Source organism: Pinus tabuliformis, chromosome Q, assembly GCF_031772625.1.
Source record: "Pinus tabuliformis cultivar Carrire ecotype Pingquan chromosome Q, CPIR1, whole genome shotgun sequence".
Taxonomy (NCBI): Eukaryota; Viridiplantae; Streptophyta; class Pinopsida; order Pinales; family Pinaceae; genus Pinus; species Pinus tabuliformis.
The window spans coordinates 1170811748-1170824065 of record NC_142296.1 but is presented as its reverse complement, the minus strand read 5'-3'; positions in this window follow the sequence as shown (position 1 = coordinate 1170824065).

The following is a 12318-nucleotide window of genomic DNA, read 5'->3' as shown; positions in this document are numbered from 1 at the left end:
CTGCATAATGACTTGCTTTAAGACTTGATATAACTAGAAACTGTAACTGAAGACCAGGACAGATTGATTGGAACCAATCAAAAACTTAGTACAGCGCAGCCTCTACGTGATCGGAATCTGACCCATAAACAGATTGAACCAAGACAGTGACCAAAAGACAGGAGAATGCCGCCCACGTAGGGGAAACCAACAAGTCAAAAATTGAAAAAGACCTGATTCTGAGAGCTAAAAAACATGAAATGACTATATATCTGGAAGGGATTGAGCGTCTTCTTACAGTAGCTGAACAAAACTAGAAGGTGCAGACCTGTTCAGTCTTCATGCGAGGTTGGAGGCGATTCTTCAACAATGCGGCAACCGAATTGGTCTGGGTCTTCAAACTCAGAGGGTTGGCCCTCTTTACTTGAAGGACCACCACCTGCAGGAGCGCTCGGACCGGCATGGATGGTCGAATCCAGTGTTGCAGAGCCACCTGGGTCCTTTCTCTGAGTAGTCGCAATCTGCGAGGATTCATTCTGGTCTTCCATCCTCGGTTCCAAAGGAGCCCCTAGACTGACAGCCCCTGAACCCACAGTATCCTCACACAACTCTACGGTGACTGACGCAATGAAGGAGGAATTGCCTAGAGTGCAGGGGAAGCGAAAGCGAGCTGTGTGAGAATGGGAATGGTGAGAGCGCACTTCGGTGATGAACTGCCCTCGTCCCCTGCCACGACCACTTCTGGTCACAGGATATCTATCAAAGCAGAAATCCGAAGCCTCAGATGAAGGGTCCGAGGTTGTGGAGGAAGGCTGGCGGGAGACACGGCCTCGGGAGCTGCCTCTTCTGCAGCTCATCCTTGAGCGCACTCTGGGCATTTTGAAGTATGTTGGAGGAGCGGAACAAACAGCCGTAGAGGGGACTGAGAGGGGGTGACAGAGGAAGATGCAAAACAGATTATTTGAAGCATGAAAGCCCTGATAAGTATCAACACCTCGATCCAGAGCCAGACGATACCCTGGTCTATCTCGAGAGCGAGGAGCTTCAACCTTGCTGGACCAGCATGAGCGCAAGGGAGGAGCAAGAGTGAAAATCAAGCAGAGCGCCATTGCCGATAAACTAACATACTGGTGAGAGGGAAAGAGCTGCGTTAATGCAGCATTAAAGTTGTTGGTCTGAAACATTAACTCATACCTCATGCGAGGCCAGCTGGAAATGGTGATTAGCCACGCGCCCCCCCTCCATGCCGCCTTCGTACTTCTCGCTTGACTATACACCCGCATCTAGGGTTAATAGACATATTTTTACTCTCCGTTCCTAATGTATATTTGACAAGTTAAAAAATATGTATTTGACAAGTTAAAAAAAGAAGAAGTAATAGTATGACCTAGATTTTGTTGATTAATCCATAACCAATCAATGTATGGATGACTAGATTCATTAGCATAAATATATACTTATTTATTCAAAATTTATTTAGTTCTCTTGCATTTATTTCATTATCTATGCAATCTAGTCTATATTGTTAAATGAAGGTTAATTGAATGTAAAATAAATATAATCACACACACACACATAATACAGAAATAATCGCCTTAAAGAATCAAGTGTGGAAAAAATTAGAAATAATTATCTTGATTGGATAATTATTATTTCTTGGGGATGTTACAATCAGAGTACTACTCTCTCTCTCTAGATGGGGTGTTTGTGTTGGTAGTATTAAAGGGGCCTAAGTGGTGCTTGCATGCAAACCCACTTGAGCCCATTCAAGTTAGAAGTTATATAAGGTAGATATATAGTACCCTAACCCACATTACTATACCATTGTGTCTCCTAGAATGCATATGACTCTAATTGACGATGGAACAACCATTATGAAAGCTCATTAATTTAGGAGGATTCTAGGTTTTTATGTCCATAATGGGTTTATGGAAAAAAGGAAGGATATTTCCAATATTCAACTTGAAATAAAGTTGAAGGATTGGGTGCTAAACACTATGTATTCTAAGTCCAAAATTGAAATGTTTTTAATCTTATTAATCTTTATTGGATCAATAAGTCTTTTATTTACCAAGTAGTAGAGGAGAAAATACAATAGCATCAAGCTATCTTGTAAAATTAGACCTCTTAGAAAAAATTTAAAGTAGTTTCCAAATAATTCTTTGACATAGAGTTCAGGGTCTCAAATCACATAAACTACGAAGATGATCCCGAAGTAGCTTCTATCCAAGCTCAAACCTCTACGTGAACACCACAAAAACCCATCATGATAAATGAGAACCATAAAACCTTGTGGACATATAGAAATGTAAAATCTCCATCTTAAATGTAAAATCTCCATCTTAATTCCATAAGGGTGGTCTTTACTTCTTTCTTTGATAAGGTTACTAGGTCCAACATAACTCTTTCCAAATTTGTGTTTTATCTCTCTTTAAGAACATTACAATTAACAATTACAACATAATAATACATTGGTTTCATTTAAATACATAAACTTTCATTTCTTTTTTATATTTGTTTGTAATTAAATACATTATAGTTTGTATTTTCCTCACAACCATGCAACGTAAGTAAATTCAACCTGATCTCCACTTCAACTTTCGTTAAATCACTTCATTTGACAATTTCACATCATATTGATTTGAAGGCCCACTAATGCCACCTTTCAAACAACAAATGACTTTGGTGTATTTCATGTCACAATTACTCAAACGCAGGTCAACATACGACATTTGTCAATTTTCCAATAGCGATTTGACGTTTGTTTAGATATGTTTTACACGTAAATGATATCACGCAACGCAGGTGTAATGATCCACGATGTTTTCAGTAATAATGCATGCTTAGTGTGGATTTACAAAACAACAAATGCCGCATATATACACGTTGGATCACTTCAAAAGAATCAATAAAGCTTGTATTCATGCACGCATATAGGCATTAATGATGCTGTAAAATCTTTCTTTTTCTTTTTCCATTTTAATTTGATATGTTTTAAAGTTTAAATTCACTAACAACATGTACCTTGGTTTAGATGTGTGGGTGGGAATAATTGCGCAAAATAAAAGAGAGTGTTGGTGAAATAATGAGATTTCAATGGTCTGATGTTTTATCTGAACACAGAGAAAACAAACTCTGTGTATGAAGAGATAATTGGAGCGTTCTAAGCCAATTAACTTCAATTAACTTAAATTATTAACGTGTTTTGAATGGATTTGGATCTTGGGGAGACTCCCAAGATCTAAAAAATTGAAATATCAAAAAAAAAGACGAGAACACACAATAACAAAATTACAAAGTTTTTTTTTATTAAAATAGATAATGACTATAAAGTCTACATTGTCGTGGACAATCTATCTTTTTACAAAATGCTACTTGTTACTTATAGCTTTTTTTTGTCACAATACCATAGGTAAATTCCATGGGTGGGTAAATATCATGGGTGAATGAATACAATGGGTGGATGTTACTTACAATACCATGGGTAAATTCTATGAGTGGATAAATACCATGAGAGGATGAATACTAAGAGTTGATGCTACTTATAATACTATGGGAAAATACATTGGTGGATGCCACTTAAAATATCATGGGTAAATTCCATGGGTGGATGCCATTTTCCATTCGAATCATGAACATCATAGGCATATTTGTTTATGGTGCACCTTCAGAATTAAACAAACATAAGCATATTCCCTACAATGAATCCAACCTCATGCATTATGATTGAGTACACAATGATTCTTATTTCAATTTGCACCAGATTAATCCAAAACAATTCAGAATATACCTTTTCTGGTTGAATGGCACTCCGTTTGCATTTATGTTTAGTTTCAATTGAGTTTCAAGCGAATTCCACAAGTGGCAGGAACTCATTATCTCTGTAATCTTTATAAACTGAGCTAAGGCTCTAGAATATGGGTTCAAAAAATTTCATTGTATTCCTGGTGTAAATATTGTCCTCTATTATACTTTCTCTATTGCCTGTTGTATAACCCAACCCAACATAGCTCTTGTGCATTGATGCTTCAGTCCCGTTTGCATTTGACCTTAACCAAAGCTTAATCGGGTGGTCACTATGGACTCTGGGGTGGTTTTGGTATCTCACATCTTGTGCTCCATTAGTTTGAGTGTTTTTTTCAAAAATAGTTGATAGGGTCATATATATATTTCATTCTCCTTTTTTCAATTTACATTGAGTTTTTCCTCAACATTTATTTTCGAATACAAAATAATATATATATATATATATATATATATATATTATTATTATGCATCTTTATTTATATATGGTATTCTAAATTAATTGAATGTAATCTTTTTGTTAAATTAAAAAAAAAGGACAAGGGGAAGAACTGACTTTTTATATATATATATATATATATATAGAATAAGAAAGCGATGTTTATATGATTTTTTTCCATTTTAACGAAGTGTTATTCTTTTAACCTTTTTTTACTAATTGGCAAGATGATTTCTATTTCTAAAGTTGTTCTTATAATTTAGTTTATCATATTCCTTGCACAAAATTGATGGATGTAATACTAATAGATTTGAATCTATTATTTATTTTGTTTATATTTTTACTTCATACACATATGTTGTTAGTGATATTTGCATGGATGCTACAAGTACTATTGAACTCATTTCAAATATTTTGATTTGAGCCTTTCTAACTTGTAGGAAAGAAACAAAGAAAAATGTAAGACTACCTAAAAGACATTCTCCTTTGTTCATGTAAATATCTTATCTAAATTTAGATCCTTTTTTTTTATGTTCTTGGAAAATTTGTAGATCTTGCATCTAAAATTATGCTTTCAATAATAGTAATTCGATCAATCTTGAATTGTCGAATTTATTATCCATATTTTATTTCCATGAATACAAGTTTAAGCATAGGCTTGTATACACATCAGTAAAACATAGAATTGCATTTAAAGTAGGTTTGATTAAATGTGTTTTTCTCATATCTTCAAAAACCATTAAAAAAAATTCTTTCCTCAAATCAAGTTTCCATTCGTTGGGGCATCACCTCGTGAAGGGTAAACTGGTCCCAAAATTCCAGTAAGGACTGCCATTAACGGAAAAGTGTTTAATCAGGACTTTGACTGGGCAGTTCCTCCCATGTTGAGTCAGGACATTTCCAGACATCAACATGTTGCATCATTAATGAGTACCAACAACTTAATAGGACTTGCATAATAAATATGATCTTTTTAGTTTGAGTAGTTACACAATAACTACCCAATATGGCTTATTCAAAGAAGATTACCTTGAACATTAATTAAAACTCCTAAGTAACCCTAAGTAGGGAGGTTAGCATAGGACACTAACATAACTTCCAACTTCAAAAGAAATAAATGTTTTCCTCAAGCCTAAGATGTACAATTTGTTGTTGAATTGTTGTTCGTTCATAGATATCATCTTCTAGTTGTGTATCTTTTCACTATATTAACTTCTAGAATTGTACATAAGTGTAAGAAGCATTCTCTTATGCCTAGTACTTCCTCTGATTGTAACCAAATGAAACCCTCTTCATCAAGTTCTAGAAGGCTAGTTTAAACTCAATAATATATCTTCACAACCTTCTTCAAATAAGACATATGAAATATAGTATACATCTTGGAGTGGGTCAGAAGAGATAATTGATAGGAAACATGTCAAATGCACTAGAGTATTTGATAGATCCCATAGAACTTTGACATTAGCTTTTAGGATCCCTTGTCTTTTAAACGAGTCTACTTATAAGGCTAATGATGAAGGGACACATGATCAAGTTATTTAAAAGGATGATGACCCATTTCTTAATTGTTTTTTAGCCAAAACCAAATTACACTTAAGTTTGTGGAGATTTTTTTTTCAAATGTTAAGTTTATCCACTTCTTAAACCTTGAATGTGTATGGTAAATATGAAGCAAACAAAGGAAGTTAGGATCATAACCAACTTCATATGGTGACATTGGTGGCACTATGATGTGTTTTCGTACCATGATTTACCAAAGAGGTGGTCACTACACCCATTGGTGCTATTAGTCCACTATAAAACACTATAGGTTTCTAAACATTTGTCTACCACCTTAGTTTGAGCATCTATTTTATGGTGATACACATGGTTCATATTCAATTATTCTCTTCTATTCTTTGTAGTTTAAAAAAATCCTACCAAAATTTGTTGGTGAAAGTAGGACCAAAACTTAACATATTGGAAGTGGGTATGCCTTTTAGTGATCCATTAAGACTTGGGAAATTGGAATAAATAAATGGGTCGCGTAAGGAATAAAATTAAGCATATTTGGAGAGGTGAACTACCATCATGATGACTAATATGTTGTTGGATTTTGGGAGCCCCCTTATAATATCCATGGAAACATTAGTTCATATAGTGGCTAGGATGGGTAGTGATTGTAATGACTTAGGACTCTTCATTGTTATAACCTTATTTTATTAACAAGCTTCACATTCAGTGATAAATCTATGGGTTTCCTTTTTCATGCCTTCTCAAAAAAATTAGTGCTTAACTCATTCATAAGTCTTCTAAAGGCTAGAGTGACACATGGGAGTTGATGGAAGCAACTCCTCTAACACCCTTTCTTTTAAGTAAAATTATATATATAAAAAATGCCCTTTATGTTGCAAGGTATCCCACTACTAAGTATAGTCATTTCGGGGCTATAGTCCTCCCAAAGAGTTTTGATGAGCTACACTACTTTGTCATTACCAAACCATTTGTAACAAGCCACTACAATCCAATTTGATACTAATAAAGATAAAGGAAAGAGGGGTCCTTCCTCCCCATATTTTGGCAAAGCCTTGCCTACCACAATGCCTTTGTCCTTTTTATACTTGATCTCATAATCATATAGTGGCATCTTAGTAATCCTTTTTTCATTTTGGTGATAACAACCTTTGTTCCAAGAAATAATTCACTCTATGATAGTCCATATTGATTTAGAAGCACCTCCCAGAGAGATATGAGCACCAAGCATTGACTTCAAAAAGATGGCCATCATTTCTTCCTTATAGGTGGACTAAACCAAATTTCTATCGCAAAATTATTTACTAGTAAATTCTAATGGGTACCCCTTTTACATTATCAATACACCAAGGCATTTTCTTAAGGCGTCGCATTGAACAACAAGTCTTCATGAAATTAAGAAATACCAATATGAGTGATGTCAACATGGTTTCCTTTAATGTTGAAAATGCCTATTCGATAGCATCATTCCATATAGAGGCATTTGTTTTTAACAAGATGGAAATTCAACCCTAATTTTACACAAAATTTGTAGAATAAACCATAAACCGTAAAAAAACCACATAAACCTTTTAAATCCTTAAACATGATAACCCTCTAAAACCTCAATTTTCTTAAAATCCACTTGCACTCCATCTTGATTAACTATGTGATCCATTTATTTCACTTTAAAAAAACAAAACAAAAAACACTTCGAATGAATGATTGAAGAATAACTAATATTTTAAAGTAATTAGAGGATTTTATCAACATGCTTCACTTATACTTCTTAAATTTTGGTATAGAAAATACCATAAAAAATGAAAATGAAAATAGATAATCAAATTAAAAAAATGAGATTTTTCCAAACATCTAGAAAACGATAAATAATTAAAACATTACAGAGAACAAAATAAATTATCAAAAACTCTTTTCATGTAAATAGGTATGAAAAAGTAATTGCCACTTTCAAAGTTCATCAAAAAACTCTTTTCACGTAAATATATATGAAAAATAATTGCCACTTCACAATTCGTTGATTAGCTCATGGATAAAGAAAATGGTCACGAAGAGAATGTAGTCATTTCATTTAGGTGACTAGATAGAAAAAGTTAACCAAAAACAAATTATTCATTTCATCATATTTAATTATTAACACCTTTTTCTATGCCTAAGTACATATAAAAACGATATTGTAGGTGCTTTTGCTAAATATTATTTATCAATTTTTTTTTCTTTAATCGTCCTTACATAGCAACTAATGCCGAAGGTCTTATAATAAATCCATCCTTATAAATTTCTTTATTCATACTCATTAACAAACGGTTGTGATATTTTCTTCAATAATATATTTAAATTGATCTAATGATATCTTCTTTAATGATGTATGTTGGTTAGAATAAAAACACTTGCATAAATTTATGATTTCTTTTATACTAATGAATACAATTTTTTTAATTATTCATTTATCATTTATTTATTTATTTACTTTTTAAATAAAATGACATGCACACTGAATAATTGAGAATTTGATCTTGGCTATTCTTACTATCAAATATAATAGATTTTTTAAATGACATGAATTATGGATATGTAAAAGAATTATTGATATGTAAAGAGTGGATTCGTTAAATGTGATAAATTATAGGTATACAGATGGTAAAGAGTTAGAACATGATTTAATTTAGATAATTATGAATAATCTTATTATGAGTGAGTTCTTATTATTTTGCTAATTTATAATTTATTTTGCTAATTTATAATTTAATTTATCAAATAATATAATAATATAAATAGTTAATTTGATTTATCAATAAACATAATAACTTAAATCATAAATAAGTGAAAGATAAAGAATTTAATCCCATCCCATTTAAGTGATTTTGAGTAATCTTACTCGATCTAGGTGTTCAGTAACCATTTAATTTGTGGCTGTGCTAGTCAGTCCATACAAATTAGCGTCATAGTGAATGGATTCTTGAACCCAAACCATAGATTGAAAATTAAGCACTTTAACCTCTCCATATTATCTCCGACCAAGCACCACAAATTTGGTTCTAAGTCTGTAGCTATACAATGGGATTCTCCTATGCTTTACAAGGGAAGCATGGCTTTGGGATTCTCTTCTTTAGCATTTGAAGAGATATATCTCATTCATATCATAATTATACATCTGCAATACCTTCCCATTTTATCTATTAGTTGTCATCAATTGCATCATTCTGGAAGGTTGTAATCTTTTTTTGACGATGGGAAAATTTATCATAATTCAGTTTTCAAACCAATAGTTGGATAAATTTAGTAGTAAAACCAATAGTTGGATAGTATTTTTTTTCCAAACTAAAAAAAATGACATCCTTCATTAAAAAATTAAAAAGGAGTTACATGTTCTTAAACCATGTTCACTGAGCTCAAGCTCATTCATCGTGCATACAAAAATATTTGGGCAGAGAAGGAACATAGACCATAGCCCAAAAATACAAGATATGAACCAAAAAGAAAAAAAAGGATGCAAATTCCTTGAGCAAAATGGAAACCAAAAAAAAATAATGTCGCTTCCAAGCGTGATCCATTGAACCATTCCAGAGAAAAATACAAACAACTAGTTAGCTTGGAAGCTAACCATTTGATCCAGGGGATCAATTTAGTGGCCAAAATTCAAAGTGTGCAACAGAGCTCGAAACCTGTATGATTAGATAGATCTCGGTGATATGAATCAGACGCAACTCGTTTAACTCAAAACGATATCATTAGCTCTCTATATCGTGTTCTGATCGAATTCTCAAACATGTAAAAATTTGCATAATTGACAAGGTGACTGTCCATTTTGAGCCAGTGGTAGGCTGACACTTGGCCACTCCTAATTGGTTCAAAATTTTGAAATTTTATTGGCTCAAAAATTTTCTTTAACGTTGTGGGTTCAAATTTTTTATTAATATTTGGGCTGACTTTGTAATTGGGTGGATCAATGGGGGAGAGCCATGTGGGCCAATTGGAGGCTGCCATAATAAAAAGCACCACAAACCATTCACCAATGCACCATCACATTTGTTTCTTAATTAACTGTGGTTTGGGGTTTCATTTTAAAGTGAAGCGTCGACACATTTGGGGTAGGGCCAGGGCTAAGCCCCAACCCTAGTCATCGCGCCCAAGAGAACCAAGGGTCAAGATTGTGGGAGAGGGCTTAACCCCAACCCCATGGTCACAACCCATAACACCAGACAAAACGCAACAAAACTATGGGGGAATTGGATAGGGGTTAGCTCGGGTTACATGACCCTTCATACAAGCAAGGGTGGAGAATGGAGGGGGCCAACTAGGCCATATGTGGCCAATACGACCGCCAATGCAGAGTAGTTGGGGGGCTAGCCCTTAGGCGCTTGCAGCGGGGCCATCCCCAGGGCATATGCCCCGTCATATTACCTAACACCGATAGTTGGAGCGCACCCAGATTTTTAGCACTAGCCCTAGGTTTCGCGGGAACATGAGACCACATGTAATTTAATTGGGGGCCGACGAACAGGAGTGGGTAGTTAGCCCCAACCCCAGGATACATGCCCCCATACAACTGTATTTTTCAGAAACTACGCATTATTGGACAGTTTAATTTTATGACAATTTCGCCCGTCAGGCGGGATTGTAGGTTAGGTTTGCGCACTGGTTCTGGGTTTGGGGTGCTCAATCCAGATTTGGGTCGAATTGTAGGATGGTTAGCTAGGAGAATTGGAAAAAACTTGTAACAAGCATAACTTTCTTTATTTTTGGCCAAATGAGGTGCATAAAGAAATCAAATGGGGGTTTTTCTTACAGTTCTGGATCCATTGGAGACATTTATTTTTTATTATGTGCATTGCAAAGCCATCAAAACACAATATTGAGCACTTAATGAAAGATGCCCTGCATTGGAAGTTGAGAAGTAGCCCAAGAGAGGGGTGAACTCCTTTATCATGTTTTTTGTTATGTGTTTTTGATATGGTATTTTGTCTCTGTTTTGACTGTTAATTTTGTTTAAAAATCACTTGTTCATGTGTTTAGTAACTTGATCCATTACCCAAAACACATAAAAATTTCACTTGCAATTTGTTAAAATATTCAAATTTTCATATACATATAATTTTGGTATCAGAGCATCAGGTTATTATGAATGTTTGATTTTGTTTGCAAGTGTTTTTCTGATGCTTACAAGTTTGAAGCTTAAAATAGGAGAAAGAGAACTTGTGGAGCCAAGATCTCAAATTGTTTCAAGGAGAACAAACACACCTCAAGCTTTAATAGTCATGGCACATGAAGAAGATCCTGAAGGATATTTTTTCCGTTATTTTTTTTTGGGGAAAGAAAAGGTAAGGTATTCAGGAATAAATTCTTTGAGATGTATGAAATGGTTAAGGTTCTTTATGAAGAGAGGAATTCAAGGTTGTATGGAGAGAGCTCAAAACCTCCAAAACGAGATGGAGGAAAAGGATACAAGCCTCCAAAATGGAATGGAGGTAATGGTGACAAACCACCACCTTCACCTCCATCCTCATCCTCATATTCATCCTCTTCTTCTTCTACTTCTTCAACCCTTTCAAAAACACCTCCAAATTCACCAAAAGGACATGGTTAAACTCCTTTGCTAAAGCTTGATATAAGGTTTGAATTTGCTATGTATGATGGATAGGTAGATGCTGAGAAATTAGATAATTGGATTCTTTAGATTGAAGCATATTGCAAGATACAAATAATCAAGGATGATGAGACCAAAATTCAGTTTGCTTCTCTTCGATTAGAAGGTGCAACACTTATTTGGTGGGGAAGAAAAAACTCAAGAGGACATGAAGAAACATGGTAAGGTTTTATCCTCTTGGAATGATTTTGTTGTTGCAATAAGAAGGTTGTTTTATCCATTAGCATACATGCAAAAGGATAGTATGGATTGACAAAACTTTCGGTAAGATAAAGGTCAAATTGTGAAAAGCTATAGTCAAGAATTTAGGAAAAGATCTTTGATTTTGGGTGTAGATTTGTCCTCTCAAGATACTTTTCTTAAATACATTGGAAAATTACATTGTTATTTGAGACACACAATTCTCATGTTTAACCCTACAAAACTAGATGAAGTTTGTGTACAAGAAACTCATTTAGAGGCAAGAGGGAAAAATGTTTCTGAAGAAACTAGTGAGAAGTCATTCAATTCTGGAGAAAAAGGAAAATTTAAAGGCAAGGATAAAAAGAATGCTTCAGTCAAGAAAGAAGGAGAAAAGATCACATGTAAACATTGTTCTAACGAAGGCCATGATGAAGAACATTGCTGGAAATTTCATCTTGAGATGAGACCTAAAAAGTTTAATAACAAGGAGAAAGAAAAGGTTGTTGCAACTACACAACAAGATATAGGATCTAATTCCGGAGATGAAACAAAAATCATAGCCATGGGATTGAAAGGTCAAGATTCAATTGCAAGTAATAGTTCTTCTAGAAAACCCATTGAAACCAAAAATGAAAAAGAAAGAATAGAGTTGTTCCATATTAGAATCATCACAAAACATAACAAGGTAGATACTTTGTTTTATAGTGGTTCACAAACAAACCTCGTTTCATAAGAGATTGTCAAGAAACTAAACTTG